Raw genomic sequence first — 8943 nt, 5'->3', positions numbered from 1 at the left:
ATTTGTTTTGTTTGTTTGTTTTGTGTGTTTACATATAGTAAACAACAACCATAATTGGTTTCCATACAGAAGTGATAGCAGCACTTGCTTAGAGAAATATGACTTACACTCATTTGGGTGATACTTCTGTTTGATAAGATCAAATACTTTCTTAATTCCTAAAAGAAGGAAAGGTGCCAAACTATCAAGGTGTTGTGCCAGCCAAATGGCAGTGATGAATGAATAATATACTGTCATTTTCCCCCAACTACTGTTATTCTAGAAAAACGTCTCTGTAAACCTGTTCTCCAAAACTTAAACTCAGTTCAGTTCAGTCGTTCAGTCATGTCCACCTCTTCATGACCCTATGGACTGCATGCAGCACACCAGGCTTCCCTGTCCATCACCAACTCCCAGAGCTTGCTCAAACTCATGTTCATTGAGTCAGTGATGCCATCCAACCATCTCATCCCCTGTCATCCCCTTCTCCTCCTGCCTTTCCCAGCATCAGGATCTTTTCCAATGAGTCAGTTCTTCACATCAGGTGACCAAGCCTAGTAGCTACTAATCTAAAGAACAACCCAAAAATGTCATCTCATACTTTAAAAAAGGAAGGAAAGTTAAAAGGTCAGTAATACCACACCTGAACTTCCCAGGTAGCACAGTGTAAAGAATCTGCCTGCTAATGCAGGAGATGCAAGAGACACAAGTTTGGTCTCTGGGTCAGGAAGATCCCCTGGAATTGGAACTGGTAAACTCACTCCAGTACTCTTGCCTGAAAAATTCCATGGACAGAGGCATCTGGTTGGCTACAGTCCATGGGGTCTCAAAGAGTTGGACATGACTGAGTGATTGAGCAAACAATATCACCACCAATCAAGTCTCAGGACTACATAAGAAATATATTATGGCATTTTCCATTTAACAGGCGAGAAGAGAGTTAATGTGTGATATTAAGAGAAATTTGTTTTAATTGAAAATATTAACATTGTAATTACACTTTAGCAGTGCTTTAACTCTAGTACTTAAAATCTTTGTCTAAGTAGTCATAATATTTACAGACAAATGAAAGATGAATAATGTTTGCTTTGAATTATAAACTGTTAATTTAACTATGGTAAAATTAATAAATAAGTATTGTAATTTGAGATAATTTTACCAACATAAAAAGGAATAGAATAATATGACAAAGGAATGGAATGTCTTATTGCTAAGCTCCATTCTTTACATTCTAACCTTCTATACTGTGACAAGCAGGGAAGACTCTCATATCCTAGTAAATAGGACTACTTTTTCTTTTTAATCAAGAGATTACAAAATTCTTACTTTGGTCAGTTTGATATGAAAAAGTAAAGAAAATAATTTGACTGGGAATAAAATAATTGGCTTTTATATTACGTGATTGTATAATCTTAAGAAATCATTTTGCCTCTGTGGACTTTCTGCATCCACCGGTAGTGAGTAATGATTAAGATCGCTTATTCTTAGAAAGATTTGTGGAAGTGAAAATTGCAGTCCACGAGAGTGAAAGATGCACATGTGCACTGCACATACATGAGAGTGAAAAAGTTGGCTTAAAGCTCAACATTCAGAAAACCAAGATCATGGCATCTGGTCCCATCACTTCATGGGAAATAGATGGGGAAACAGTGGAAACAGTGTCAGACTTTATTTTTTTGGGCTCCAAAATCACTGCAGATGGTGACTGCAGCCATGAAATTAAAAGACGCTTACTCCTTGGAAGAAAATTATGACCAACCTAGATAGCATATTCAAAAGCAGAGACATTACTCTGCCAACAAAGGTCTGTCGAGTCAAGGCTATGGTTTTTCCAGTGGTCATGTATGGATGTGAGAGTTGGACTGTGAAGAAAGCTGAGCACCGAAGAATTGATACTTTTGAACTGTGGTGTTGGAGAAGACTCTTGAGAGTCCCTTGGACTGCAAGGGGATCCAACCAGTCCATTCTAAAGGAGATCAGTCCTGGATGTTCTTTGGAAGGAATGATACTAAAGCTGAAACTCCAGTACATTGGCCACCTCATGCGAAGAGTTGACTCATTGGAAAAGTCTCTGATGCTGGGAGGGATTGGGGGCAGGAGGAAAAGGGGACAACCGAGGATGAGATGGCTGGATGGCATCACTGACTCAATGGACGTGAGTTTGAGTGAACTCTGGGAATTGATGATGGACAGGGAGGCCTGGTGTGCTGCAATTCATGGGGTCTCAAAGAGTTGGACATGACTGAGCGACTGAACTGAACTGATGTATGTGCACTATTGGGCAAGATTTGTAATGTCTCTGCTTCCTCAGTTTCACAATGCAGACCACAGTATCAGTTCATTTGATTGTTGTGAAGATTAAGGGAGTAAATATATTTAAACCCTTTAGGATAGTGCTCAACTCATCGTAAATTCTTAGTAAATACTGGCTTTAATATGCTCTGGTGCTGTCATGAATTAACTGCATTTTAAATTTTAATTTTGATTGACATATTACATTTATTCAAGATCTGAATATAATATAAGAACAATGGCTTTTTAGATTCAGCCCACTTGTTCATGTGAAATTCTATATTGATGAGTTTTGCCAAAGTGGAAGGAAGAGAATGGGCCATTTATGGTATAACACATTTGGCTCAATTCAGATGAAGGCAGTCAGCATGCAAGGCTGTCAACACTCTTCCTTCCTTCTGACTTATCTGGTATCCATTTGCAAGACTGGCCCAGAAGCAGAAATTTGGTAAGGAGTTGAAAGAAGGGAGGTTCTTGTGGTATTCAAAGCAAAGAGGAAAAAGGAGATTACCTATGGTGTTATTGATATGGTATCTATTTTACTCTCAGATTTGGTGATTGAATTCTCTAAAAGGATTTCAGATAAAAGCACCTTTAGAGATGGTTTTTTAGAGATTGGAGACATATGTGGCAGATGGTAACGTGTAAGCTACAGTTGGGGTTGTATAATATTGTCCTTATCACAATAAGGAACTCTTTAAGGCTCCAGAAATACAACAGAGAACTTTTGTTTTTTAAAAAAAATTAATTGTAGTAAAATATGCATAACATAAAATTAGCCATATTAATCATTTTTAAGTATACAGTTGAAAGGTGTGAAGTTACATTCAAGTGATTGTGAAATCTCCATAATTACTTTCATTCTGCAAAACTGAGACTCTAAACCCATTATACAACTCCTCATTCACTTCTCTTGTCAGGCCCCAGCAACCACCCTTCTATATTCTGTCCTTATGAATTTGACTACTTGTAGATATCTCATACAAGTGGAATCATACAATATTTGATTTTTTGTGACTGGCTTATTTCACTTAGCATAATGTCATCAAAGTTCATCTATGATGTAATATATGTCAGAATTGCCTTCATTTTTAAGGTCAAATAACATTCCATTGTATGTATATACCACATTTTGTTTATCAGTTAACCTATTGATGAACACTTGCATTGCTTTTACTTTTTTATTATTGTGTATAATGCTGCTATAATCATGACTGGTCAAATATCTCTTAGGGACTCTGCCTCAACTCTTTAAAGTATATATTTAGAAGTGAATTTTTTGGATCATATAGTAATTTTACATTTAATTTTTTTAGGAACCTCCACAATTATTTTTATAGTGGTTGCATTGCATTTTGCATTCTTGCCAACTGTACAAAAGTTGCAATTTCTGCACATTCTTGCTAACATTTGTCAATAGCCATTCCATTGAACATGAGCATAACGGGAATTTAAACTTTCTTTTCCTCTAGATTATAAACTCAAGGCAAGTATCATAAGTGTGCTGTTTACTGCTATATCCTAAGTGTTTCAACATGTCCAGAGTTCAGTACAGATTCAATAAATGTGTATGAAATGTAAATAGTTAAGGACACAGCATATTTGGGGCACATTGTGTGTTCTGCAACTCTATGATACACCAGAGAGAAACATCTTAGGCAAGGTGACTTCCCAACATGCTCAAGAAGCAGATCAGAGGTGACCTCCCTCTCTGGAGAGATTTGAGGGCAACAAATATCAGCAAGGAAGCTGTTGAAGAGAAATACATGCAGGTAGAAATTTCTATAGGAATATAGGTATTACATGAACACTTTTGAGATGCCCTATGGGATTTTCTGGAATTTATTAAAGAATATGTTAGACTTAGGAAAGTAAAACTGGAGGAGAGTAGAAATGCTGACTTTGTACAACTAGGGTAAGTCCACAGAATTCAAATATTACAATTTAAGTGACTACGATCAGATTTTAATTTGAAAAAGCTATACTAAGCCTGCCAATGCAGGAGACGTAAGAGACTTGGGTTCAGTCCCTGAGTGGAGAAGATCCCCTGGAGAAGGAAATGTCAACCTGCTCCAGGATTTTTGTGTGGAGAATCCCATGGAGAGAGGAATCTGGCAGGCTACAGTCCACATGGGCTTCCCAGGTGACTCAGTGGTAAAGAATATGCCTGCCAATGCAGGAGACACAGGATACATGGGTTTGATCTCTAGATGGGGAAGATTCCCTGGAAGAGGAAATGACAGCCCACTCAATATTCTTGCCTGAAAAATCTATTGTAGGAGCCTGGAGGACTACAGTCCATGGGGTTGTAAGAGTCTGACACAACTGAGTGACTGAACACACACAGCACACATACTGAACCCAAACTGAGCTAAATTTTCTCTACTATGTGTTAATATTTCTGAGTGACTGGCTCATTAAGTTTTTACATTACAAACAAACTGATAGTGATCCTGTTTCAGGCATTACTAACAATGAAAGTGAAAAAGTTAGTTGCCCAGCCATGTCCAGTCTTTTGGGATCCCTTGGACTGTAGCCTGCCAGGATCTTCTGTCCATGAAATTCTCCAGGCAAGAGTACTGGAGTGGGTTGCCATTTCCTTCTCCAGGGGATCGTCCCTACCCAGGGATCGAACCTGGGTCTCCTTCATTGCAGGCAGATTCTTTACTAACTGAGCCACTAGAGAAGCCCATTACTAATGATACGTATTAGTAAAGAATTGATAATGGCTCCAGTTTCATCCACCTCATTAGAACTGATTCAAATGTATTCTTTTTAATGGCTGAGTAATACTCCATTGTGTATATGTACCACAGCTTTCTTATCCATTCATCTGCTGATGGACATCTAGGTTGCTTCCATGTCTTGGCTATTATAAACAGTGCTGCGATGAACATTGGGGTACACGTGTCTCTTTCCCTTCTGGTTTCCTCAGTGTATATGCCCAGCAGTGGGGTTGCTGGATCATAAGGCAGTTCTATTTCCAGTTTTTTAAGGAATCTCCACACTGTTCTCCATAGTGGCTGGAAACTGGAGCCTATTATACAGAGTGAAGTAAGCCAGAAGGAAAAACATAAATACAGTATACTAATGCATATATATGGAATTTAGAAAGATGGTAACAATAACCCGGTGTATGAGACAGCAAAAGAGACACTGATGTATAGAACAGTCTTATGGACTCTGTGGGAGAGGGAGAGGGTGGGAAGATTTGGGAGAATGGCAATGAAACATGTAAAATATCATGTAGGAAACGAGTTGCCAGTCCAGGTTCGATGCACGATGCTGGATGCTTGGGTGGTGCACTGGGACGGCCCAGAGGGATGGTATGGGGAGGGAGGAGGGAGGAGGGTTCGGGATGGGGAACACATGTATACCTGTGGCGGATTCATTTTGATATTTGGCAAAACTAATACAATTATGTAAAGTTTAAAAATAAAATAAAATTAGAAAAAAAAAAAAAAAAGAATTGATAATGGACAATACCAGTTAGCTTTAGTTCGTAGGTATCAAAATGAACTTGGTCTAATGACTCCCACTGGATGATACTTCTTTCTGTAAAAAAAAAAGTTTCCTAAAACATAGATGATTATGAATGCTAGGTGACAGTTGAGAGGTCATGGAACAAGGTACATAAGTCATATGATTACCTACTTTGCTGTGGCATATGGCCCTTGTATTAATGTATGAAACAGCTTGAACTTAGAGCTAATTGAATTAAAAACACAGGAAGAATTTGCTAATTTGCAGTAGAAATAGGATCAACAATAACAGATGATCCAGAGAAAGCTGAGAAAGACAATTAGATGTGTTTGGAGATTAAGAGGCAAATGGAGAAGAGATGTCCCATGTTTTCAGAGAGAACAGGAGAGTAGCTTGTCTCTAGAGTTGTCTCACTTTGTTTATAGGTTTTCTCTTCCAGTTTGGTCTACTGGCATTATTATTTTGTAATATTTATTTATTTATTTGCTGGTTCAAGTTTTCATTGTGTTACACAGGATCTTTCATTGAGGCTCACTGGACTTTCTAGTTGTGGAGCACAGGCTCCAGAGTGTGTGGGCTTAGTAACTGTGGCACATGGGCTTAGTTGCTCTGCAGAAATCTTAGTTCCCTAACCAGGGATTGAACCCATGCCCTCTGCAATTGCAAGGCAGCTTCTTAACCACTGGACCACTAGGAAAGTCCCTACAGGCATTATTAAAATCGTCCAACTTTTTCTTGAGGTTACTTGAGTTAACATCCTTCAAAATCAGTCTGAGCATTATGTCCTTTGGTTAAAGCTGACCCCAAACCTGCTTTCATGTGCTGAGAGCAGTTTCATTCTCCATCATGCTTTCATTTGTAAATTGGTTAAATATAACAGAGGGTCAGACAGTAAAGTTTTGCACATCATTGTTATTATTTACTCTCATAAGTCACCCATTTTTGCTATGGAAGCTTAGTACCAGAATTAAGTACAATTGCCATTTATTGAATGCATTTTATTCAGTAGGTATGGAGCTAGGTCGGAGAAGGCAATGGCACCCCACTCCAGTACTCTTGCTTGGAAAATCCCATGGACAGAGGAGCCTGGTGGACTGCAATCCATGGGGTCTCGAAGAGTCGGACACGACTGAGCGACTTCACTTTCACTTTTCACTTTCATGCATTGGAGAAAGAAATGGCAACCCACTCCAGTGTTCTTGCCTGGAGAATCCCAGGGACGGGGGAGCCTGGTGGGCTACCATCTATGGGGTCGCACAGAGTCGGACACGACTGAAGTGACTTAGCATAGCATGGAGCTAGGTATCTCAAATAAGTATGACATAGGTAATAATATTGTATTTTATATAAGAAGAAGTTAAAGCCCAGAATGTTTAAGAATTGTTTCAGAGGTCACATTCAGGTCTTCTTGACTCCAAAGTCTTTAAAACATTAGAATGAAAGACAATGATACCAGCTTATGTGTTAAAAAGGCCAAATCTTCTCAAAGAAAAAATCTGTGTTCATTCCTCAAACATCCATAATAGGCGAAGTGCTAAAGACTGGTATGCATAGCATCACAACATATTTGGGAAAACTGACTAAAGTAGAACAAGACTTTAATAAATTTCCAAGACAATATCCTCTGAAGGACCCCCATAAACCCTGTGATGGGCAAGTCCTTTATGTGTTTATGTGTTAGTTGCTCAGTCATGTCCAACTCTTTGAGACTCCATAGACTATTGTCCACCAAGTTCCTCTGTCACTGAACTTCTCCAGGTAAGAATACTGGAGTGGGTTGCCATTCTCTGCTCCAGAATATTTTCCCAACACAGGGATCAAACCCTGGTCTCCTACATTGCAGATAGACTCTTTATCATTTAAGCCACCAAGGAAGACTTCAATTACTTTATCTGCCTCTATTAAAAGCCATCTCTTCTCAGGGTTATCCAATGAATAAAATAAATCATGATTTCAGTTACTTTCCTTGATCTGATTACAGTTCCACAAAAATAAGGTATGTTGCACAAATATAAACCAGTACCTTTTGATGTAATATTTCCTAGAAAAGTTGTTTTACTTTAAATATAATTGTAAGATTTCTGGCTCTCACCCTTATTCTCTTAATCCATCTCTGTTTCTCATGAGAGTCTTTACTGAAATCATTTAGAAACTGCAACCAGGATGGTCTTTTGAAAAACATTAACTGAAATAAAATCATACCTTTGCTTAAAACTCTTTGATGGCTATTTATTTTACTCATACTAACCTGGAAAAATTTCCAACATGTCCTAATAGCTTCAATAAGATCTTGCCTTGTTTTCCCTTCTATTTGCTTGTCCTTTTAAGCCTGTAAGTCTCAAGATTTCCCTGTGCCTGGAGCACTAGTTTCAATTATTTTTATTTAAACTCAGATTTCCTTGTGATTTTTTTCACATTTTCCCAATTTTGGGGAAAAATTATCTGAGGTGGACAATTCAACTGTCTTTAATCCCAAGTGAATTAGAAAGTGCAAAAATTTCATTTGTGTTAAGATATGTGCTTTCTGTGTTCTTGCCACTTCTCTTGCACCAGCACTTCCTAGGTTTCCTCCAGTGTTTCTTGGAGTCATTGGCTCTGACTTCTGAGTCACAGCTGCATCCCTAACCTTATATTTCACAAGGCAGCACTATACCTCAATCATAAATAATATGCTGGAAGCCCTACTAAGCTATCTGCACTTTTCAGATTCATTGGTTTAACCAACATTCTCTATTCCCTTTGAAAAATATACTGATCTTCAATTGAAATCATGGTAGAGGGCTCAGTGCTAGTGGAAACCTGTCTAGGACCCTACCCATTCCTGGATCCTGCTCTTTGAGTTCATAGCATAACTAGAGTCAGCCATGTTTGCTCTCTTCTATGCCAGTTGATAGAAGATGTGAGAGTTGGATGTGGGAGTTGGACAGTGAAGAAAGCTGAGCCCTGAAGAATTGATGCCTTTGAACTGTGGTGTTGGAGAAGACTCTTGAGAATCCCTTGGACTTCAAGGAGATCCAACCAGTCCATTCTAAAGGAGATCAGTCCTGGGTGTTCTTTGGAAGGAATGATGCTAAAATTGAAACTCCAGTATTTTGGCCACCTCATTCGAAGAGTTGGCTCATTGGAAAAGACTCTGATGCTGGGAGGGATTGGAGGTGGGAGGAGAAGGGGACGACAGAGGATGAGATG

The sequence above is a fragment of the Bison bison genome, unplaced genomic scaffold (genome assembly GCF_000754665.1).
Source record: "Bison bison bison isolate TAMUID 2011002044 unplaced genomic scaffold, Bison_UMD1.0 scf7180017864458, whole genome shotgun sequence".
Taxonomy (NCBI): Eukaryota; Metazoa; Chordata; class Mammalia; order Artiodactyla; family Bovidae; genus Bison; species Bison bison.
Note: the sequence above shows the minus strand (reverse complement) of the source record.